At 45.4% G+C, this 25,440-nt stretch overlaps 1 protein-coding gene and 1 pseudogene across 17 annotated transcripts in view; both read right to left on the bottom strand.

Annotated features, from left to right (window-relative positions):
* Positions 1–25,440, bottom strand: part of FARP1 (FERM, ARH/RhoGEF and pleckstrin domain protein 1) — a 321,357-nt gene that overhangs the window by 130,173 nt on the left and 165,744 nt on the right. The window lies entirely within an intron of this gene.
* LOC108590755 (NADH dehydrogenase [ubiquinone] iron-sulfur protein 5 pseudogene) lies at positions 1,711–21,862 on the bottom strand (annotated as a pseudogene). The gene has a single exon (XR_013535067.1). The product of XR_013535067.1 is annotated as an NADH dehydrogenase [ubiquinone] iron-sulfur protein 5 pseudogene (transcript).

Here is a 25,440-nt window from a genome sequence, read left to right as displayed (position 1 = left end):
TTAATGAGGAAAGAGTCGTGTGCTGAGGATGCTGAGACCTGCAGTAAGAATGAATCTTCCATCTGGGAAATTGTGAAGAAGGAAAAAGAAATGCATGCTGGTTTTGCTGTGAGACCTCAAACTGCAAAAGTTACGGCCACAGTGTGTGATAAATGCTTAGTTAAGATGGCAGGGATATTAATTACATTTGTTGAAGACATAAACAGCAAGAAAGCCGAAGGCCCTCAACCCACTGAACAGACCTTCCCTTGGCCAAGGGGAGCCCAGGGTAACCTTAAAGCTGTGTCTCTGGCTGTGAGGGGATGGGAGGTCAGAGGAGCCTTGTTACACTCCCCACCCCCTCACCACCCTTGCTGAAGGACACAGGCTTCTTTCTTAAGAGTGAACAAAAGCCACCTCTTTCCAAAGATTCCACCTGGGACTTCAACCAACAGCCTGACACCGCCCCTCCCTTTTGGGATTTCAATGCAACACCAAAGCAGCGCCACACCAGCCTGTGGGGGGTGTGCAGAGATGGCCTGGCCGTCCTCGGCTCACCTTTCCACAGTAGAGGCCAGAAGACTCTGCCCTGCCATCAGGCTAACTCTGCCATGTTTTGAACATGGGACCCAGGAATCTTAATTGTGTGGGCATGGTTCTCCTTTCATGAATATTCTTGACTCCTCCTATAGCTTACTGAATATGTCCATTACCTCATCCTCATTCAGCACAAATTTCTGTCTTCTTTCTACTTTGAAAGTGTCTGTTTCTGGCTTCTGACCTGAGGCTAGGCTTCCCATCCCGTCAGAATTCCTGCTTTGAGGCTGCAACACTTCATGAGAAACATAGGCTCCATTCCAAATTTGCAAACTGTCTCATTCTTCAGCTGACAACAGAAACCTGTCCCAGTGGACAGCAATCAGGCCTGGTACTATCCATGGCTTTAGGCATCCACTGGGGTCTTGGAATGTACCCCCCACCCCACCCTGGACAAGAGGGAAGGAGGGTATCAGAAACTTCGGTTCCCTTTCAACTGACTCACCAGTTACCCTTGCTGCTCTCACGTGACTGTTTTAAAATCTGGCCAAGAGAAGGAAGCCTGGCATTTAGCACATTTCATTGTTAACTCACACTGGTTTTCAGTTTTTTGCTCAGTTTAAGCCCCTTGTTATAAAGCCTTATCGTGAAGCAGACCATCCCAACAAGCACCGTTTCCATGATAACTCCCTTTCATATAGGCATCATAGCTGCAAAAAGTTAGCTTTTTGAAAACTGAAGGCAAACAGGTATCTAATAAAAAGCACGGGTATAGATGACACATTTTAAAGAAAATCCCACCAAATGATAAACTATAATTTAGTAACATAAAAGCCATCTTGAAAAACAGAGGTTTCTGAAAAAACAAGGCCAAGCAATAAGAACCATTTTTAAAAACAAGTTTTTTTTTTTTTTTTTTTTTTGAGACCGAGTTTCGCTCTTATTACCCAGGCTGGAGTGCAATGGCGCAATCTCGGCTCACCGCAACCTCCGCCTCCTGGGTTCAGGCGATTCTCCTGCCTCAGCCTCCTGAGTAGCTGGGATTACAGGCACGCACCACCATGCCCAGCTAATGTTTTCTATTTTTAGTAGAGACGGGGTTTCACCACGTTGACCAGGATGGTCTTGATCTCTTGACAAAAACAAGTATTTTTTAAGCTTTCTATGATTTGACAGTATTCGAAATGTGAATCCACAGTGGTGACCTACAGCAAGGAATTTACACAAATGAAAATGGAGTGTGTCTCCTTCCACAGAGAGTTAGGGATATTCAGAGTGACAGTATTCTATCAATTGCATGTACTCATTAAATGCATTTGGTCCAATTTTATAAAAAGTTATGAGCGTGCTCTAAACAAATCAAATTAAAATACCAAAGGACAATAAGCCCATTTTTGGAAACAAAGAATCTGTCATCTATCCAGAATTAAACATGCCCTAAAAGCAGAGAGTTCAGACGTTTGCCCAGGAATTGGATAGCTGAGACTCAGTGCTAGCTGATGCAGGCAGCAAAATGATCTAGTTTTCAAAGCTTCGATCTGCCTTCACCATCTAACTCCTTCACCATGTTAGATGACTTTCACATATTTTAAAGAATGATGCCAACAGAAAAGTTTCTTAGAGCTGCACACCCTAGTTGGTACATACCAGGTACTCTATTTTACAAAAACCACTGTGAAAATTACATATTGTTCTCTCCTCCCTAAAGGCATCATTAGTCCAAATGGCACTGAATCAGGAGAGGAGATGCAGGAACCCCTAACGTGTGTAAAAGAAATCAGGCAACAGATTCACAGAAACAGGAAGCAGAGTGGTGACTGCCAGGGGCCAAGGGAGGGGGAAATGGGAAGTTGATGAGTAGGAATAGGGTTTCAGATTGCAGGAGGAAAATTGTGGACCTCCGTTTCACAGCAATGTGAATTTACGAAATGCTGATGAACCGTATGCTTAAACACGGTGAAGGTGGTAAATTGTATGTATGTGGGTTTTTTGTTTGTTTTTAACTAAAACAAGAAAAGAAAAGAAAGCAGGAAAGGCTAAATCTCCAAGTCTGAGCCGGTGAAAAAGAACGTTTCCTGAACGATGTTATAGGCCAGTCTGGTTTATTAATTGCTTGGAACAAAACCAGAAACCAAACACTATAGACAGGCACACACCTGCAACTGAATGTCCTTTTGCATATGTTGATTCATTACCAAGTAGATGAAGCCATGTGTGTCTTTATGTTTGATTTTCATTCATTTTTCAAAGCAGTCAGCTGTTGAGGGATTGCCCAATAGGAAAATTTCAAAAGCATTTATTATATCGTTAACAGCTCCATTTTTACTCAATGTGCCTCTCAGCCTGTCAGGGAGAGCTATGAAGAGCAGCTATAAAACAAGCTTTGTTTTCTCTGCTAAAATGCCCTGTGGCTGCTGCAGCGTCTGGGGAACACGGTGCCTCTTTCAGGCCCAGGTGGTTTCAGGTTTTGTTTTGTTTTAAACACGAGATATAACTCTCACCATCATGCTGCATTTTACCAAATCCTCAGTCACAAAGACTTTTTTTTTTTTTAGGGTGGAGCAATACTTTATTTTTACACACTTTGACAAGGAGGTTTTCCATAAACAACCTTTCCAGTGGAGAACAGAGAACATGAAAATCGGCCTCCAGATATCAGTAGCTGTGTCTGCTCAGGGCCGAGGCTCCCCCTTGCCCATGTGGTGAGGTGGAGGGGTGGACTTCCCTTCCTTCATCAGTTTTTCCCGTGGCCTCCAGATGGTATCCATACATTTCATCATTTTTTTCCGAAGTATACACTCTATGAAATCATCATATTCTATCTTGCACTCTTTCTCTGCCCAGATAGTACCAATTCCATGTGCACATTCTAGCCATTCTTTTTCAAAAGCCTGGCATCGAGCAGGAAACTTGTAGGACTGGTCAGCACTTTGGATTGTCCACCACCGATTTAGGTTAATGCCGAACATTTTCTGCATGTCCAAGAAAGGCATGGCCGTAACTATCCGACGCTCGTGCCCTTGTCTCTTCTCTGGCCTCCGCTTCAAAGACTTTCTTATGATAGCTCCATGAAGATCAAACTGGACAAGCTATAAACATTGTGATAGATATTCTTCAGGAACCTTGAGTATGTGTTTGAGAAGTATGTGACTCTCGGATTTCTCAATGCCTTGTGCCACGCCTGTGTAATCTGAAATTTAGGAACCTGATTCTGGGTTCCAGCACAACGTAGATTAGCAAGACAGGGAAGACCAGCATTTCTCCCAGACTTCAGTCTGTGACTCTCAACCCAGACGCCACCATTGCTTCACCAGTGAAGAACTGGACCAGTGCTGGTGAGATGGTTTACTCCTGAGATCATCAGCCTAACCTAAATTTAATCAGCAAGCTGGGGAGTTCAGGCAGGAGCGTGCAGTTTCAGGAATGTCATACAGATAATCGAGTACCAGAAACAGAACAAAAGAGATAGAGAGCTGTGACAAAGACGAAAAAAGAAAAGGAAAACACAGTAGTTTTATTAACCGAGTTAGTAGTAAGTTGAGTGTAAAGATGAATCCAATGATGTGAAAACTGGAACTACTCATAGAAAGACAGACAGGCTGCGGAAACAGAAACAAAATAAATTCTTCTACTCCAGCAACAAATGCATAAACCGTATTATTCAAGGTTTATTTCCACAAGTCTTCCTTACGGACTAGCTACCAATTGGTCTGGGAAATCTTCATTATATTCCCATGGTTCACAACAGAGTGTCCTGAAATCCCTCTACAGTATCTATTTCACATTCTCTATCCAATTTGGCCAAGAATTTTCAACTATTGTGTTAAAGCCTCAAAACACAGAGCATTAACGCATGGCCAACCAACAGAATCCCTCAGTGCCCACCATAAATAATAGTCCAGAAGGCAGCCATGAGCCATGGAGGCCAATAGGTCAGAAAGTCTTTGCTGTATGGCTCAAGTCGGAAACACAGCACCCACACACCCCTGGAATGAGCTCTAGCTCATCAGGGCCTGATGCTTCCAAGAGTCTTTACTAGCACAAATGGGAAAGAGAAAAGAGAGGAATTTGAAAAGAGAACAGTTGTGAAGGCAGAAGCTGCCAAGGAGGCTCAGAAACACACACCAGGGGTGGTCAACACATTTTGAGCACAGAAAATAGACCAGTGAGTACATCACCTTTTTTTCTGAAAATAGTAAACCATTTTTTTTTTCCGTCTGAAGACAGTAGAAAAAAAGCTAAGGGCATCCTTTAAAAAATGAACTCTTTCCGGAAAATGTCAAATCATGATTCCATCACACGCTTCAAAGTGAACTGACGGATCATCAATTTCAGCTTCATAACCACTTGCAGACAGTTATACATTCAATGTGAAAACATCGAATGCCAAGGTTACTCACTACAAAACAATCTTATACAAGGAGCAGCAGGAACCGTGTTTTGCTTTTCCATACTGCCAAAATACACAAGCTGGCGTAGGCGTGCCAAGATTTCCTCATGAAAATGAGGCTTCCATCATGAAAGGCCGGGTGATGAAGGATGAGAGTAACATGAACTTTTCCCTTCCAAGCGGCAAACGAAAACACGAAGAAAATCAAGAGCCACCTGGAATTGAGAAGCCATTTCAAAGCCACCATCATACAAAACTTCAATGTACAAATGAAATAAAGGACTATCTTAACTCTTTAGTCAAACCTTAAAAGAAAATTTTCCTACTGCATTTAATCAAGTAATAAAACCCTGATTTATGTGCAACTCCTCAGACACAGTTCAAGTTGTGATGAAACTCCAAAATGTGTATTAGTTACAAATATAAAAATGACTAAATTCAATTCTGGCTCTTGAAGTTATCGTCCTTATATAGGCTTGAAGAAATTGTTGACTCTCAACAGGAAGACTAAATTATGGGGCTTGAATTCTGGAATGGAAGAGACATTTTCCTCTAAAGACTGAATACAGTTAACTGTAAATGGAGACTTTTTTCTAATCTAGTAGCAGAATAAGCTAGACATTTACTCTTTGTCTTTACAATCTGTTTTTCTTGTCTCCTTTAAAAGTAAAAAGTTAATGACCAGAGATGTGCCATTAGAGAAACCTTAAAAGGTTGCCTTCAAGAATTTTCCCTTAAAATGAAACAACTCGGAAAGAACAGAATACATATAGATCAAAACAGGTATGTAATATTTTCATGTGTTAGGAGTAGGCTAAAAATATTTAACAGGCACAAAATCGGTGTATTGTTGATCTTATAATAATGGAAGTCTCAAACGGAAAAAAATAAATACTTCTATTTTAAATAACCACATCTCCGAAGCCAACAGGAAACTCATTAGGAAAAAAAAAGCCAGGCTGGGCGCGATGGCTCACGCCTGTAATCCCAGCACTTTGGGAGGCCGAGGCGGGTGGATCACGAGGTCAAGAGATCGAGACCATCCTGGTCAACATGGTGAAACCCCACCTCTACTAAAAATACGAAAAATTAGCTGGGCATGGTGCCGCATGTAATCCCAGCTACTCGAGAGGCTGAGGCAGGAGAATTGCCTGAACCCAGGAGGCGGAGGTTGCGATGAGCCGAGATCATGCCATTGCACTCCAGCCTGGGTAACAAGAGTGAAACTCCACCTAAAAAAAAAAAAAAAAAAAAGAAAGAAAGAAAAAAAAAAGCCATGTGAATTTCTCATTATAGAAACCACCTGAACCATATATTAAATAAAATTTAGTTGCCTTTCTGATTCCATTACCTGAGCACACCAGATTAAACAGATTAACAAAACCGTGGCAACAAATCTGAAATCTTATCATAAATATGCACGTGGCAATTGCTCCTAACTCCCAACCAAAAAAAACAAGACACCATCTCATGCCAGTTAGAATGGTGGTCATTAAAAAATCTGGAGACAACAGATGCTGGAGAGGATATGGAGAAACAGAAACACTTTTACACTGTTGGTGGGAGTATAAATTAGTTCAACCATTGTGGAAGACAGTGTGGAGATTCCTCAAGGACCTAGAAATAGAAATTCCATTTGACCCAGCAATCCCATTACTGGGTATATATCCAAAGGACTATAAATCATTCTACTATAAGGACACATGCACACGTAGGTTCACTGCAGCACTGTTTACAATAACAAAGACCTGGAACCAACCCAAATGCCTACACCATGGAATACTATGCAGCCATTAAAAAAACGATGAATTTGTGTCCTATGTAGGGACACAGATGAACCTGGAAGCCATCATTCTCAGCAAACTGACACAAGAACAAAAAATCAAACACCAAACATCAAAACGCATGTTCTCACTCATAGGCGGGTATTGAACAATGAGAACACATGGACACAGGGAGGGGAGCATCACACACTGAGGGCTGTAGGGAGAGACTAAGGGAGGGACAGTTGGGGGTCGGGAGTTGGGGAGGGATAACACGGGGAGAAATGCCAAATATAGGTGATGTGGATGCAGACAGCAAATCACATTGCCACGTAAGTACCTATGCAACAATCCTGCATGTTCTTTACATGTACCCCAGAACATAAAATGCAATAAATATATATACACATATAAAATAAAAGCGTTAAAATAATATAGTGATTATTTTATTGATTATAAACAACAAATCCTTTCACCATGGATAATTAAAAGTGAGACAAATGTACCCATTTCTAGAAGGCATGTAATTTTAAGCCATGTTTAATGTGAGAAGCCACTGCTATTACACCTTGCAATTGTGTAGTGCCAGCAACCATGTATCTGTATTACCGTTTTTTCAAACATGGGCTTATTCACAACCATAAACTCTTCCTATTAAAAACACAAACATTTTTCTCCCTCTCCAATGACAAATAGCCATTCTGCCAAAAGGTCTGGCAGAAACAAATTTCTAGGCAAATCATCTGTGTGTGGCTGACGTGTGTGTGTGTGGTATATATGGTATGTGTGTGGCTGATATGCATGTGTGTGGTATATCTGGTATGTGTGTGGCTGAAATGCATGTATGTGTGTGGTATATACAGTATGTGTGTGATATATACAGTATGTATGTGGCTGACATGCATGTGTGTGTGGTATATATGGTATGTGTGTAGCTGACATGCATGTGTGTGGTATATACAGTATATGTGTGGCTGACATGCGTATGTGTGGTATATACGGTGTGTGTGGTATATACAGTATGTGTTGGCTGATATATGTGTGTGTGCGTGGTATATACAGGATGTGTGTAGCCAACATGCATGTGTGTGGTATATATGGTATGTGTGTGGCTGACAAGCATGTGTGTGGTATATACAGTATGTATGTGGCTGATATGCATGTGTGGTATATACGGTATGTGTGTAGCTGACATGCGTGTGTGGTATATACGGTATGTGTGTGGCTGATATGCGTGTGTGTGTATATACAGTATGTGTGTGGCCGACATGCATGTGTGTGGTATATACGATATGTGTGTGGTATATACAGTATGTGTGTGGCTGACATGCATGTGTGTGTGTGGTATATATGATATGTGTGTGGTGTATACAGTATGTGTGTGGCTGACATGCATGTGTGTGGTATATACAATGTGTGTGTGATACATACGGTATGTGTGAGGCTGACATGCAAGTGTGTTGTATATACGATGTGTGTGTGATACATACGGTATGTGTGTGGCTGACATGCATGTGTGTGGTATATACGATATGTGTGTGGTATATACAGTATGTGTGTGGCTAACATGCATGTGTGTGTGGTATATACGATATGTGTGTGGTATATACGGTATGTGTGTGGCTGACATGCATGTGTGTGGTATATACGATATGTGTGTGGTATATACGATATGTGTGTGGTATATACGATATGTGTGTGGTATATACGGTATGTGTGTGGTATATACGGTATGTGTGTGGTATACACGATATGTGTGGTATACACGATATGTGTGTGGTATATACGGTATGTGTGTGGTATATACGGTATGTGTGTGGCTGAAATGCATGTGTGTGGTATATACAGTATGTGTGTGGTATATACGGTATGTGTGTGGTATATACGGTATGTGTGTGGCTGACATGCATGTGTGTGGTATATACGATATGTGTGGTATATACGATATGTGTGTGGTATATACGGTATGTGTGTGGTATATACGGTATGTGTGTGGCTGACATGCATGTGTGTGGTATATACGATATGTGTGTGGTATATACGGTATGTGTGTGGTATATACGGTATGTGTGTGGTATATACGATATGTGTGGTATATACGATATGTGTGTGGTATATACGGTATGTGTGTGGTATATACGGTATGTGTGTGGCTGACATGCAAGTGTGTTGTATATACGATGTGTGTGTGACACATACAGTATGTGTGTGGCTGACATGCATGTGTGTGGTATATACAGTATGTATGTGGCTGATATGCATGTGTGGTATATACGGTATGTGTGTGGCTGACATGCATGTGTGTGGTATATACGATATGTGTGTGGTATATACGGTATGTGTGTGGTATATACAATATGTGTGGTATATACGATATGTGTGTGGTATATAAGGTATGTGTGTGGCTGACATGCATGTGTGTGGTATATACGATGTGTGTGTGATACATATGGTATGTGTGTGGCTGACATGCATGTGTGTGGCTGACATGCATGTGTGTGTGTGGCACATACAGTATCTGTATGGCTGTGTTTTCAATTGGTTGTGTTTAGGCTGCTTTTGTGCAAAATGGCTACTATAATCATGAAATTTGAAATCTCTGAGGTACACAGTACCAGAAAGTCCTCAGTTGAGCTGTGATTCTGCAATAATTTGGGGGCAACAGCCTCAGGTCGGCGCCTTCTTCCCATCATGCAATAGTTTTCCTTCTGTTTCCAGTAAGAAGCACCTAAGCTCCCGGTCCTGGTTGCATGGCAGTCAGAGAGAACTGTACTTGGCCAAGGAGCACTGGCAGGCGAGAGGGCTGATGGCACAGCACAGTGGCTCTTGCAAAACAAGGTGATCTGCAGCCCAAATCCCAGTGTTCCTGGAAGCAAGTGGACCTGGGTCGGAGCTAGGCTGGTGTCACTCTGGAAGCGGCATCATGTCACTAACAATACTTCACATTGCCAGTATGTTTCACGGACTGCCTTTCAGGTGGTGCTGAGCCCTATGCTAGGTACTTTTTTTTTTTTTTTTTTTTTTTAGACCAAGCTCGCAGGTCTGCAAATGAAGGGAAGAACGCAGGCACCGAAGAGCTGGCCCAGGAGGAAAACAGACAGGGTGTCTGAGCACACAGGCCTGGCTCACAGAACCTCACCATCCACAGCTGTGTTCCCCGCTGTGTGTTTGAGACACCCCCATACTGTGAGGATCAATTTCCATTTTCTGTGTTTAAGTCATCTCAAGGTAGTTCTTCATTAACAACCAAAGTAGTAGTAAGTAATTCAGAAATACACTTTCAACTTTTTTTTTTCCAACTTATTTTCAAGAAAACAATGTCTTTTTTTTTTTTTTTTCCGGCAACGGTAGGTACTCAGATTTCAAAGATAAAGACTAGGCTTGGATTTGCTATAAATTTACTAGAATGGCAGAATATAATAATTATTTGAGGAAAATAAAAAGGTTTGATCCTGACAAAATATTAATCCACATGCTCTACTGTGGGTTTATATGTCTACATTTTTGAAGGGGAAGGAGAGAAATGAATGGAGACTGGGAACTGAGTCTTGATTTCCCATAATAAATGGTATTCTTCTCTTCCAAGTATTTGATTACTTAAAAACTACAGGGGCTGGGCGCGGTGGCTCACGCCTGTAATCCCAGCACTTTGGGAGGCCGAGGCGGGTGGATCACGAGGTCAACTGATCGAGACCATCCTGGTCAACATGGTGAAATGCTGTCTCTACTAAAAATACAAAAACTTAGCTGTGCATGGTGGCACGTGCCTGTAATCCCAGCTGCTCAGGAGGCTGAGGCAGGAGAATTGCCTGAACCCAGGAGGCGGAGGTTGCGGTGAGCCGAGATGGCGCCATTGCACTCCAGCCTGGGTAACAAGAGCGAAACTCTGTCTCAAAAAAATAAATAAATAAAAATAAAAACTACATTTCAGGCCAGGTGTAAGTGGCCCATGCCTGTAATCCCAACATTTTGGGAGGCCAACGCGGTAGACTGCTTGAGCCTAAGAGTTTGAGACCAGCCTGGGCAGCAGAGCAACACCACATCTCTACAAAAAATAAGCAAAAGTTGGGCAGGTATGGTGGTGCACACCTGTGGTCGCGGTCACCTGGGAGGCTGAGGCAGGAGGACTGCATGAGCCCAGGAGGCTGAGGCTGCAGTGAGCTGAGATCCTGCCACTGCACTCCTGCCTGGGCAACAGAGTGAGGTCCTGTCAAAAACAAACAACAACAACAAAAACTAAGCTCCACAGGAAGCAATAGGTACGTGTGAAGACATCTGTGTCTTATATTTCACCCAGATGCATAAATGAAACACACGCACTTTCCAGACAGATACAGAAGCCACCAGGGGCACAGACAAGGGAGGGCGGCCCCATCACCTACTGCCTACAACTGGAGGGAGGGGCCAGGAGCTCTAGAGAGACAGGGTAGACAGCAACAGAAAGAGAAAGCAGGCTGCCGGGTAGGGTGGCGGGAGGCTGGCCAACCAGCCCTCCCTCCCAGCCTGGGACCATGCAACGTCAAATGGGGAAAGTGAGGCAGCCCTGGAAAGCAATGGCCACCTCCACCAGGGAGATGCCAGGGAGCCTGAGAGCAGCCTGTGGCTCTCCTCCTTGGTCACATCTTCCTGGATTGAGTTGGCAGCTTTGCCACTGCTACGAATGAACTGTGCCTCACTCAAATTTACAGGTAGAAGTCCTAACCCTCTGTGTGGCCGTGTTTAGAGTAAGGAAGTACAGCAATTAAGGTTAAACGAGGTCATAATGATGCAGCCTTCATCCAACAGAATTCACGTTCTTAGAAGAGATGGCTGGGAGTGGTGGCTCATGCCTGAAATCCCAGCGCTCTGAAAGGCCAAGGCAGGCAGACTGCAAGCTCAGGAGTTTGAGACCAGCCTGAGCAACGCAGGGAGACCAAGTCTCCACAAAAAATACAAAGGTTAGCCAGGCGTGGTGGCGCATGCCTGTCATCACAGCTACTTGGGAAGCTCAAGTGGGAGGATCCCTTGAGCCCAGGAGCTTGAGGCTGTTGTGAGCCGTGATCACACCACTGCACCCCAGCCTGGGTAGCAGAGCAAGACCCTGTCTCATAAAAAAAAGGAAGAGGAGGAGGAGGAGGAGGAGGAGGAGGAGAAGGAAGGAAGAAAGTAAAGAGGGAGGAGGAGGAAAGGAGGAGGAAGGAGATGAAAAGGGAGAAGGAGGAAGAAAGGAAGGAAGTAAAGAAGGGGGAGGGGGAGGGGGAGGAGAGAAGAGGGGGAGGAGGGGGAGGGGGAGGAGAGAAGAGGGGGAGGAGGGGGAGGGGGGAGGGGCAGAAGAGGGGGAGGCGGAAGTGGGGAGGGGGAGGGGGAAGTGGGGAGGGGGAGGAGGAGGCGGTAGATGGGGAGAGGGGGCAGAAACCATGATGATGACACTGATGACACCACCAGAGTTTGCTTGCTCTCCCTCTGCCATGAGAGGACACTGCAAGTAGGCAGCCCTCTGCAAACCAGGAAGAGAGTCCTCACCAGGATGGGAACTGGCCAACACCTTTATCTTGGGCTTCTAGCCTCCAGAACTGTGAGCAAGTATGATTCTGTTGCTGAAGCCACCCAGTCAGCGGCATATGGTTATGACAGCCCCACCTAAGTGGTATGGAGCCACTTACAGCAAAATAGAGAGAGGATCAATTAAAAACTCAAATCCCGTCTTGACCTTCTTTGGATAACAAGTGGATAGCAACCAATCACCTTTACAGCTGGAAAGGCTCTTAGACTACAAGGAAGGGGATTTTGTCTTGAGGACAGATTTCCATTTTCAAATATACTTACGGAGTCAATTCCTACAGTTCAAAGCAAGGAAAGAGACCACCCAAAATAGGGCTTCATTTGCTAGCTGTGTGGGCGAGCAGCTGTGCCAGCTACTGAAGAAGCTGAGGCAGGAGGATCCCTTGAGCCCAGGGGTTCGAGGCTGCAGTGAGCTATGATCTATCACACCACTGCACACCAGCCTGGGTGACACACACACACACACGTGCAATTTTTTAAGTGAGGTTTCATTTTTGAAATCTCTCTTGCTCTCCCCTCTCTCTCTCTGGTACCTGCAATTTCATTTAGGATTAGCTTTGACCAAACAGGGAGTGGCCACTAGAAGCAGACAGAAGTCGCCCTGCACTCCACACGGCTGGGTGTGCTAAGCATGGAGCTGCTGCTTGCTCTCCAAAAATAACTTGCAAAAACTGCCATTCTGGGGGTGATTTCAGAATCAGCCTTACAGGTGTTCCTTCCTAAGCTTTCCTAACCTACTGAGACCACGTAACAAAAGTGGGATGTCAAAGCACCCCTATTTGCTTTCCAACTGGTTGCTTCTGAGCTGGAGTTAATTCATCACAATGCACCCACCAGACACACATTCTGAAATGTCAGGCCTAGTGTTATCTCTGGTTCCATCACAGTGGTGGAAGCAGTGGCTCACGCCTGTAATCACAACACGTTGGGAGGCCGAGGCAGACAGATCACCTGAGGTCGGAAGTCCGAGACCAACCTGACCAACATGGAGAAACCTCGTCTCTACAAAAAAAAAGAAGTCCTCCATTGAAGGGGACGAGATTCATTTTGGCAAAATCTCCCCATGACAGAGTCAATGGATAAAACTATAAACGAACGGCTGGGTGCAGTGGCTCACGCCTGTAATTCTAGCACTTTGGGAGGCGAAGGTGGGCAGATCACAAGGTCAGGAGTTTGAGACCAGCCTAGACAACATGGTGAAACCCTGTCTGTACTCAAAATAGAAAAATTAACCAGGCGTGCTGGCAGGCGCCTGTAGTTCCAGCCACTGGGAGTCTGAGGCAGAAGAATCACTTGAACCTGGGAGACAGAGGTTGCAGTGAACCGAGATGGCACCGTTGCACTCTCGCCTCGGCGACCGAGTGAGACCCCATCTCAAAAACAAACAAACAAACCTACAAACATGCATGCAATGCAGTGCTCTGGCATCCACTAGTTACAAATGAAAAATTCAGCTGTTTTACAGAATGTGTTTCAACGCAGGGACGAAGATGACTTGGGAGACCCCTGAGGTGACAGACTCAGGACATGTTCAAAGGCATGGCTGCTGGAGGCTGAGGTCTCCGAGGTGACAGGCCTCACCTGGATGGGGAGGGACTGAGGTCCCAGTGTCTGCAGGGTACGTGGCACCAGGAGCTGCAGGGGGTCGGCCACGCACAGGCTATGTGACCTGGGACACGTTCTTTAACCTCTCTATGCCTTGGTTTCCTCATCTATAAAATTTGGGATGATCGAAGAATCTACCTAGTGAGGTTCTCATGGAGATTAAATAAGTTTTCACATGGAAAGAACTTCTAGCAGTGCCTGGATGTCAGCAGGAATCCCATTGGTTAGGGGTTTTACTTGTTAACGGCATTATGACTTTTTTAGGGAGTCTGCATCTGAGAGTAAGAGACAGCTGGTCCCAGCTGGGGGTAGCTCTTCACTCTACAGTTATAAATAGCTCAGCACCTTCCTGAGACAGAGGTTGATATACACTCAATGACAGAGCAGCCTGCAGTCAAATGTTCACAAACAAGAAATTCAACAGCAACCATGAGGGTTGACACAGTCCAGCTGAAAGCATCTCATGTGACAGATTCCTCCGCATTCCCCGGGTCCATGACATAAGTTGCACTTTAGTGTCACAGCTGGAAAGTGCTGGTGATACTGTCTGTAGGAGGGAGAGGCCTGAACATCTGAGAACATCTGAAACCACTTAAGATTATTAATGACAGTAAGATGCTGAAAAATGTAACGTTCTAGGAGGTATTTTACTTGAGAATCACAATTATAACTCAGCCTTGGAAGTGAAATTGGCATGAAATTTCTTACTCCCTGACGGCTCTTCCTGCTGGGCTGGGGCTCAGAAAACCACCAGTGAATTCTGAAGTCTCCTCATCGTAGTGACTCAAGCATTCACAGTCTCCTCTGCATTTTTTCTTTTCCAGGACCCACGAGGTGAAGGAAAGAAGAGCGAGCAGATGTGTTCTCCTAAGCCCGGCCGTCTCCACCCACTGCTGTACTCCTCAGCCTTCCCCGACACAGTCTGGTTTTCCCAGAGCACGTGGCACTTTCATGAAAGGCCACCTGTTCTCACATCTATCTCCTGAAACTCCTTTAAGAGTGGAGGCAAATGGGCACACGAACTTGAGTTCTGAGGTTCAGGAACTAAGATAAGTGCTTGAACACAACACATCAGCTGCTTTAATGGAGCATCTTTGCACAAAACATTTCATCCTTGGCTGGGCAGTGTGGCTCATACCAGTAATACCAGCACTTTGGAAGGTCAAGGGGGGACACTGCTTGAGCCCAAGAGTTCGGGACCAGCCTGGGCGATATAGTGAGACCCCAGTCTTGGCAAAAATTTAAACAGTTGGGCATTGTGGTATGTGCCTGTGGTCCTAGCTACTCAGGAGACTGAGGTGCACTGTGGCTGCAGTGAGCCAGAGTCACACCACAGCACTCCAGCCTGAGCAACAAAGCAAGGCCCTGTTTCAAAAAACAAACAAATGGGCTAGGCCCAGTGGCTTACATCTGTAATCCCAGCATTTTGGGAGGCCGAGGCAGATGGATCATAAGGTCAGGAGATCGAGACCATCCTGGATAACACGGTGAAATTCTGCCTCTACTAAAAATACAAAAAATTAGCCAGGCGTGGTGGTGTGCACCTTACTCCCAGCTACTCGGGAGGCTGAGGCAGGAGAATCTCTTGAACCTGGGAGGCAGAGGTTGCAGTGAGCCAAGATCGCACCACTGCACTCCAGCCTGGTGACAGAGTGAGACTCCGTCTCAAAAAAAAAAAAAAAAATAGAACACACACACACGCACACACAGTCACAGAAACAAACAAATGACCAAAATCTCATCTTTAACTCACAGTCGATTGTTACTGTGCCATCTGAGAAGTCCCAAAGAACCATTTAAAGAGCCCTGAGAATGCTGTCCTGCTGGCCATCTACAGCTTGGCCTCCCAGCTCTGGATGTCTTAGCTGCTTTCTCCCCACACAGGGTCCTGGTGTTTTTCCAGCCTTCTGTGCTCCAACTCTTTGAACCATCTGCTGTCTTCAATCAAGTCCCAGGCAAACACCAAGTTCCTCCCAACAACACATACACACAATATGGACAATCAGTCTGCCCCACCGTTCCCTAATTGGCTCATCTGATTTCCCCAGAGGTGCTCTGGGAAATGCCTCCCAGAGGACAGAGCTGGGCTATTCATGAGGTCTAATTGCCTCAAAAAGAAGACAACAATTTGCAGTGCCTGGCTGATTTCATTTAATTTGCTTTAAGCAGATTCTGCTGTCATGTCAAACTACCCAGGATTCCACCACACCCATTTCCCCACCTCTTTCTTTTTTGAGCCGTCTTGAAATTATGAAATGAATAACAATACTTTGGCAAGCTAATACCATTTGGTCAGCACTGTTCTTTACATCATATTATGTGATTCTTAATTATGTCAACGTGAATAAAAAGAAATTAGCATTTATGGAATGCCGAAGTGTTGTGAATTGCACCAGGCACACTGAATATACATGACCTCGTCAAATCCTTGAGGTACCCTGAGACATGGGTCTCAGGGGGAAAACTTAATCATTACAAGGTCCCTTCATAAGCACTGGATAAAAACATCAGTTTTGAAGCATTTTTAAAGATGACATAAAACAGTAAATGTTAGCTGGGCATGGTGGTAGGTGCCTATAATCCCAGCTACTTGGGAGGCTGAGGCAGGAGAATCATTTGAACCCAGAAGGCAGAGGCTGCAGTAAGCCGAGATCGCATTGCATTCCAGCCTGGGCAACAAGAGCAAAACTCCGTCTTAAAAGCAAACAAACAAAAAATCTGCAAAATAGTAAATGTTGCTAACCAGCAGAATGCCAGGTATATAGTAGGATCTCAGGAAATTGTCTGCTACATTCACTTTCTTAGGAAGAAGAATGTGATTATACAACTGGCTCCTTGTCAAACACTGACACAAGCTGTAGGGTTGAACCCCAAGCCTCCCTGCCTGCACCTGCACCCACTCAAACGCACACGTCCTTCTCCCACAGGCCTGAGCTTGGACCCAGCTCAATCCATGTTACACACAAGGGTTCTGTAGCTTGGGCAGACCTGGAGACCTGTCAAACAGTGAGTGAGCCGCCAGGATGGGACCCTCATCCTAAACCCAGTCTTTGTTAGAGGACGGTGACTTGCAAGGTGGTGGTTTGTCCTGAAGTCTAGTCTTTCCCAAACGTGGGCTATCACAAGCGATCTTGTGGGGTGAGGAGGTGAGCGAAGAGCAGGCTGAGATGAGGAGGCGGCTGGCGGGTCTTTTCCTATGATCCCTTCCCAGTGCCATGTGCCACATTACTTCTTATGCATTTTCTTCTCTGAAGGAACAATGCTAGACTCATGCTAAAAGGCTCGCAGGCCACCAAAGCAAAAATCTGTTGGCTGGGGCTGCGAGGGGAGCCTTAGGTATCAGAGAGAGTACGGTCCCCAGCAGCCTTAGGTGGGAGGCTTGAATATTACTTTCTTTCTTTCTTTTTTCTTTTTTTTGAGACAAGAGTCTTGGTCTGTCGCCAGGCCAGAATGCAATGGTGCAATCTCGGCTCACTGTAACCTCCACTTCCCTGGTTTAAGCAATTCTCCTGCCTCAGCCTCCTGATTAGCTGGGACTACAGGTGCATGCCACCATGCCCAGCTAATTTTTGTATTTTTAGTAGAGACGGGGTTTCACCATGTTGGCCAGGATGGTCTCCATCTCTTGACCTCGTGATCTGCCTGCCTTGGCCTCCCAAAGTGCTGGAATTACAGGTGTGAGTCACTACGCACAGCCGAGTATCAGTTTCTTAGGGATAAAGGTCCACTCATGGGTGTTAAAGCAACAAAATTTATCCTCTCAGTTCAGGAGGCCAGAAGTCCAAGGTCAAGGTGTCAGCAGGGCCAGTTCCTCCTGGAGATCCTGGGAAAATCTTCTCCATGCCACTGCTGGTGGCGCTGGCAAGCCCTGACATCTGTCCCTGGGTTTGCGGCTGTGGCACGCACTACAGTCTCTGCCTCCAATCATCACACGGCCTTCTCCCTGGGCCCTGCACGTTTACATATTCTTGTGTGCAAGCACACATGCATATTTGCGCATGTGTGCGTGTGAGTGTGAGACTGTATGTGTGCACACGTGTGTGCGTGCGTGCGTGTGTGTGTGTGTGAATGTGATTAGAACCCACCCAACTCCAGCATGGCCTCACTTTAACTTACATCTTAATTACATCTGCAAGGACCCTGCTCCCAAATTAAGTCACATTCAAGGGCTTTGGAGCTTCAACATGTATTTTGGCAAGAGCACAGTTCAAACCACAACAGCTTGTCTTCCCGAGCAGCCCATGAAAGAAAAGCCACGCCCATTTCTCCTCCTGCCCTCTTTATCCAAATTATGTCTGTGATAAAGTCAGAAGCTGCAATGTAAAGACCTCAGGGAAGCTAGTAAGCCCAGCCCACAGAGGACAGAGGGCTTGTGTGAGGGCCCCTGCCTCAGCTCGGTTCTGAGTCAAAATTTACTCTTATTCTTCTGCAAGAGAGGCTTATAAGTTGATGTAAGAGATGCTCCAGATATTTTTCTTATAAATAATGTCCCCATCTTCTGAAGCCTCCTACTTTAAAAAACAACTCTTGGCTGGGTACGGTGGCTCACACCTGTAATCCCAGCACTTGGGAGGACAAGGCAGGTGGATCATGAGGTCAAGAGTTTGAGACCAGCCTGGCCAACACGGTGAAACCCTGTCTCTACCAAAAATACAAAAATTAGCTGAATGTGGCAGCGTGTGCCTGTAGTCCCAGCTACTCGGGAGGCTGAGGCAGGAGAATCACTTGAACCCAGAGGCAGAGGTTGCAGTGAGCTGAGATTGCACCACTGTACTCCAGCCTACGTGACAGAGCAAGACTCCATCTCAAACACACACACACACACACACACACACACACACACCTCTGCCCCAGCTATGTGTACTAATTATAGTAACCTCCTTTCCAATGGGGGAAAAAAGCATTCTAAATTTCTTATATCATCAAAATTAAAACTAAAATGCTAGAATAAATCCATCTTTTCTCCATCTCAAACATTTACATTTGGAAGCACACACATGCACCTTGCCAACTGAGCTATGATCATCTTAAAAACAGCAGTTATGTTGCAGGCAGGCAAACCCATCATTACAATAGCCTTTCCTGCTCATCAAAGTTTATTTTTGAAAGTACAAGTTCTCTCTAAAAGAATTTCAAAGGCTCTTACTTTATTTAAAGTTTCTCTAGAAAGAGAAGATTTTTAAGTAGAAGAAAGGGCCACGAAAGTACTGGGAATGCATTGAAAAGCCACCACTTTACTAAGTGTAAACAGACACACACACACACACACACACACACACACACACACAGAGCCAGCCCTAACTTGCCATGTATCGATTTTCCTTGCTCTCAACTGGTAGGAGAGGATGAAGAGAGAATGTTATGAAATTAAAAGATACTAAAACATTTAAAAGGCCAAAATTCGTTGACACGACAGGAAGCAAACCACGGCTGGAGGTGGGAGTGGGGGTCACTCACAGATCTGCTAGTACTGTAGCAGCCACATTGCTTTTCCAGGGGGGTTAAAAAGAAAACAACCTTGAGATTAAATCCCACTCGGCCATTCCTTAGCCGTGGGACCTTGATGTGGTACTGACCATTTTGGGCTTCAGTTTCCTTATCTGCAAAATGAGGATAACTTCCTGAAGCCTGGAGGTCTGTGGTAGAGATGAAACATATCACATGTAATAGATACATGAGGCCACCAGGGCCACGGTGGAAGTTTAATCAAGGGTAGTGCCGCTGTCAATTTGTAAGTGTGATTGTTTCAGAAGTTAATGATTACTAAGAAGCAACAGGTCCTACAGCCAGTCTTCCGCGGAATTTCCCTTACTACCTCCCCTCGCCTTTCACAAACTGCCCACAAACAGAGCCTGTTTCCTGCTCCACGAACCCTACATTTCTGGGAATGCCATTGCTATGCCCTTTGACCACTCCTTCTTAGGTAATAGGGAAGAGGGACTCTGACCTTGCTTTTCCAAGGAGTTTAACTCCCTCTGCAAAGGGGCAGGAAGAAGGGTACACTGAGATTTACCTCCAACAGGAAACTTAAGACAGATAAACTCAAATCTCAATGGACAATTTCAGTGTACTCAAAAATCCTGTCTGTCTTAGAGGATAAAGTTACTCTTTAAAACAAATCGATATCCTGACCCCCATCACCCACCAGCACATCATACCGCACCTCCAACTGCACAGCCCATGTATTTCATCCCTTCCTCTAAAATCTACAAAGTGTTCGCACTTGTACCTATCAGTATCTACCCCATCTCCAAATGTCAACTGAGATCTTCCACATTTCAGACTTTATAAATTAGCGAAGTAGTCATTTTTGAAAAGTTCAATAAGATTGGAATTTTTAAATTCCTAGTTTCAAATTATTCAATTTAATATGCTCTGGGGCCATGGGAAGGCAGGTGCACCTGGGCATCAGCACAGCTGCATGGATGATGAGGACTCCTGCATCATCTTTGTTACGCCTAATTACTGATGTGCAGATTTACTCCAGACTGTGGCTGTAACCCTTAGGAGGAAAGGAGTTTCACTGTGGTATCTGGGAAATGCCATGAAGGGAGCCATTCCTGGGGAGGCACAGAGGCCACCTGCCTCTCTGGAGTCATGGGATTCGGTCTAGGATAGTCAAAGCTGCCGTTAGGAAGGGGGACAGGCATGCTGCAGTGTGGAAGTCATCATCATTCTGTGTTTTCATTTTCCTGCATGCCATCGAGTTTACCTTACACTTAACCCTATAATGAGGGGGAAAAAAAACCATGTAATCTATCAAGTGAGACAAAAAAGCAGACTGGAGGAAAAGAGAGAGAGGATGGTTCCATCGGCGTAAAACCAGACATTAATGCACACAGACAGAGGAGGAGGTCGAAGAGAGGACAATATCCCAAGTGTAAGGGGATTACTTCTGAAGACCAGGATTACAGATGTGGAATATATTTCCACCTTTCTGTTGTATCACTGATTATGTGAAGGTGCACAGGAATGGCTTCGTAACGAGGGAAAACAATGCAAGGGTTCACCCGCTGTTCTGAGTTTGCCTGTTTGAGGTAAGGGGCTGCTGCCTACACAGGCAAAGGTCCACATCACCTAGCCCCTCAACACTATCCGGAACACCTATCCCCTCGACACCTATCCGTATCACCTAGCCCCTCAATACATATCCGCATCACCTAGCCCTCAACACCTATCCGCATCACCTAGCCCCTCAACACCCAACCGTATCACCTAGCCCCTCAACACATATCTGCATCACCTAGCCCCTCAACCCCATCCCCACCACCTAGCCCCTCAACACCCTATCCACATCACCTAGACCCTCAACACCTATCCGTATCACCTAGCCCCTCAACATGTATCCGTATCACCTATCCCAACACCTATCTGCATCACCTAGCTCCTCAACACCTATCTGCATCACCTAGCCCCTCAACACATATCTGCATCACCTATACCCGCAACACCTATCCACATCACCTAGCCCCAACACATATTGCATCACCTATCCCCCCAACACCTATCTGCATCACCTAGCCCCTAAACAACTATCCCCACCACCTATCCCCTCAACACCTATCCACATCACCTATCCTTTCAACACCTATCCGAATCACCTAGCCCCTCAACACCTATCCCCACTATGCATCCCCTCAATACCTATCCGCATCACCTAGCCCCAACACATATCACATCACCTATCCCCCCAACACCTATCTGCATCACCTAGCCCCTCAACACCTATCCACATCACCTAGCTCCAACACATATCACATCACCTATCCCCCCAACACCTATCCGCATCACCTAGCCCCAACACATATCACATCACCTATCCCCCCAACACCTATCCACATCACCTAGCTCCAACACATATCACATCACCTATCCCCCCAATACCTATCTGCATCACCTAGCCCCTCAACACCTATCCACATCACCTAGCCCCAACACATATCACATCACCTATCCCCCCAACACCTATCCGCATCACCTAGCCCCTCAACAGCTATCCGCATCACCTAGCCCCAACACATATCACATCACCTATCCCCCCCAACACCTATCCGCATCACCTAGCCCCAACACATATTGCATCACCTATCCCCCTAACACCTATCTGCATCACCTAGCCCCTCAACACCTATCCCCACCCACCTACCCCCTCAACACCTATCCACATCACCTAGCCCCAACACATATCACATCACCTATCCCCCCAATACCTATCTGCATCACCTAGCCCCTCAACATGTATCCATATCACCTAGCCCCAACACATATCCACATCACCTAGCCCCTCAATACCTATCTGTATCACCTTAGCCCCTCAACACATATACCCACCACCTAGCCCCTCAACACCTATCTGCATCACCTATCCCCCCCCGCAACACCTATCTGTCTCACCTAGTCCCTCAACACTATCCCCAACACCTATCCACATCACCTTGCCCCCAACACCTATCCACATCGCCTAGCCCGTCAACACTTATCCGCATCACCTAGCCCCTCAACAGTGCCTTCATGGTGTTTGCCATTTTTGGCAGTTTCTGCTTTTCCTTGCTCTGACAAATATGGCAACGTCTCCCTCCTTTCGTTCCCCTTTTTATTCTTTTTTAAGCATGGAAGTTTCCCGTCTTGCAACAGCCTCCTCTGCTTCGTACAGCTTCTATCTCATCTCTGTCCAGGAGAAATAGAATATGAGCTGCAAATATAAGTTAAAAGTTTCTAGTAGCCATATTTTTAAAAGTACAAGTACAAAGCCTGTTGAAATTAATATTAATATACTTTATGTAATCTAAGAGATCCAAAATATGATCACTTTAAACATATTAAAATGATCCATTTCAAAATTGCCAACAAGATCATATGAATTCATAAAGATCACTTTAAATTACGATTTCTAATATTTTATAATATAAAATTATGCCTATTGGCCAGGGGCAGTGGCTTGTGCCTGTAATCCCAGTACTTTGGGGGTGCTGAGGCAGGCAAATCACTTGAGCCCAGGAGTTCGAGACCCGTCTCTACCAAAAATTAAAAAAATCAGCCAGGCATGGTGGTGCACACCTGTGGTCCCAGCTACTCAGGAGGCTGAGGTAGGAGGATCACTTAAACCCAGGAGGCAGGGGTTGCAGTGAACCAAGACCACGCCTCTGTACTCCAGCCTGGACAACAGAGTGAGACCTCCATCTCAAAACAAACAAACAAAAAAATAAAATTATACATATGAAAACTTCAAGATAAAACGAGTTATTTTACATTCTTTGCTGTTGCTGTGAAGTCTTTGAAACAGAGTGTGTCTCGGGCACGTCCAGCACACTTAGTGTGGAGTAGCCCACCTCAGGTGCCCTCCAGCTGCACACGGATAGCTAGGCTGTCCTGGACAGCGGCTCCAGCCTTGGACTTCATCTTCTGTCTCCGTCCATCCCCTTCCTTCATGGTGCATTCGCTGCACCACCTCAGGGGGTACCACATTTGCCCATCTCAGCTACGCTATCTACAAAGGATGTCCTTCATAACCTTGGCACTCAGGCCCCACGTGTCCCTGAGGGAGCACGAGAAGAGCCGTGACCTTGAAATCTATTCACTGAATATTTACTGAACATCTACTACCTGATGAACACAGATAGGACAGTCATTATCCTCAAGGTTTCGACACAATCCTTTGAGAAAAATCACGTAAACAAAGTCAAATGCGGTATGTGCTATGTTCAAGGAATACATGTGCTGTGGCGCCACAGGAGGAAAGAAGGCTATGATAAATTCTGTGGGTTTCAGAGTCTAAGAAACCTTTGGAGCTGCATCTGGCAAAAAAACAAAAGAGAGAGAGAGAGTCCAGGCCAGGGCAGCCCGTTCAAGGGCTAAGGAACATAAGGCGGGAAGCTAGACTGGTGTCAGATCATAAATGATTTTGCGTGCCTTGCTAAGTAATTACAACTTTATCCAGCGAGCAATGAAAAATCACTGATATTCTTAACATTATCAAATTTGGGGTTTAGCAACTCTGGCATAGAGTAAGATAATATCAGAGGGAGAACGACAAAACCATAAGGGAACTGGCAAGGCTTCATTATTTCCAGTTAGTTATTGTGAAGATCTAAACAAAGCCGCAGAGTCAGAGATAAACAAGAGGAAACAGATGTGAAAATATTTATTTAGCAGGAAATACAAGGGGACTTGAGACTTGCTGTGGCCTCGGAAGGAGGAGGGAGCTATGGAGAGGCGGTGGCACGAACGTGCTGTGAGCCTGCGGTGGAGGTCTCAAGGACTGGAGGCCTGCAGTGTGTGAACCGGACTCATGACAGCGCCTCGGGTCACCCACGCAGCTGGGGAGGAGGCACCGGCTCACGGCCCATGAGATGGAGAAGGGGCAGTCAGAGGTCAAGGAGGGCCGGGGTTGTGGGGGGACCGGGGGTAAGGGGAACGTCTTAGGAGCCACTTTTCATGAGGTATCAGTTCTGTCAATTCCATCCATAACATAATCTGTGTGAGGTATTCGAATTCAACTTCTAATATGTTTCAAAAACTTCTCAACCTAATTCGAAAATCAGTGACTTCATATCAACCCAAACTGCCTTCTGAGGCAAAGGCAATCAATCCACTTTGCAGGCAAACCCCTCACCCTTTGCTTTCTCCGGCTTTCTAATCTGTGGAATCGGAACTTAAAAAGAAAGAATGAAACTTGCGACTAAAGCCTGTGACACAGCATGCGAGTCAGGAGGGACCTCTCACCTCTGTCCCGTCATCTGCACAGTTGAGCCCTCCACAATTAGCCAGCTGTGGCATAAGGTTAACTGTGGAGTTTCTCAGCTCTGTTCTGTTTCTACACCTGTAATGGGGACAATCGTAGGTTTCCAGGAGGGTAGTCATGAGAAATAAGAATGACACGGCCCAAGCCCAATAGTTAATGAATGTTAACTCCCTTCTCTTTTTCTAACACAGTATTTGGTTTCTTTTCCAAAGAGTGGTATGGCATAAAGAGCACAGATTTTAGAGCTGGAGCCCAGGCGCCATGACTCACACCTGTAATCCCAGTACTTTGGGAGGTCAATGTAGGAGGAGTGCTTGATGCCAGGAATTCAAGACCAGCCTGGGTAACAGAAAGAGACCTCATCTCAACAAAAAATGAAATTTAAAAAATTTAGCCAGGCATGGTAGCATGCACCTGTAGTCCCAGCTATTCAGGAGGCTGAGGCAGAAGGATTGCTGAAGTCCAGGAGTTCGAGGCTGCAGTGGGCCATAACCGCACTCTAACCTGGGTGACAGAGTGAGATCCTTTCTCAAAAAGAAAAAGAAAAGATTTTGGAGCTGGAAGATCTGGGCCTGAATTCTAAGTCTTGCCATTTGTAACGTATTCAAACAAGTGACTAAAGCTCTTTGTTTTCTTTCCTACAAAATGGAACATGTAAAGCATCTAGCATAAGGGATACAACAAAAGCTGAGTCACTGCCAGTCCCCTCCCACCTCTTCGCCTCAAAAAAAGGGGACTGGAGTGGGTCAGGCAATTTCTCCTTTCCCCATATGTTTAAGTACACAGGTGGTCCTTGCTTGGCATGCTTGATTCAGTTTCAGTTACCGTGGTTTAGTTAAATCACACCAGTCTCCCAAACTTCAGTTATTACAACATACTCCACT

The sequence above is a fragment of the Callithrix jacchus genome, chromosome 1 (assembly GCF_049354715.1).
Source record: "Callithrix jacchus isolate 240 chromosome 1, calJac240_pri, whole genome shotgun sequence".
NCBI lineage: Eukaryota > Metazoa > Chordata > Mammalia > Primates > Cebidae > Callithrix > Callithrix jacchus.
The sequence above is the reverse complement of the archived record's forward strand: the minus strand, read 5'-3'. Positions and strand labels throughout refer to the sequence as shown.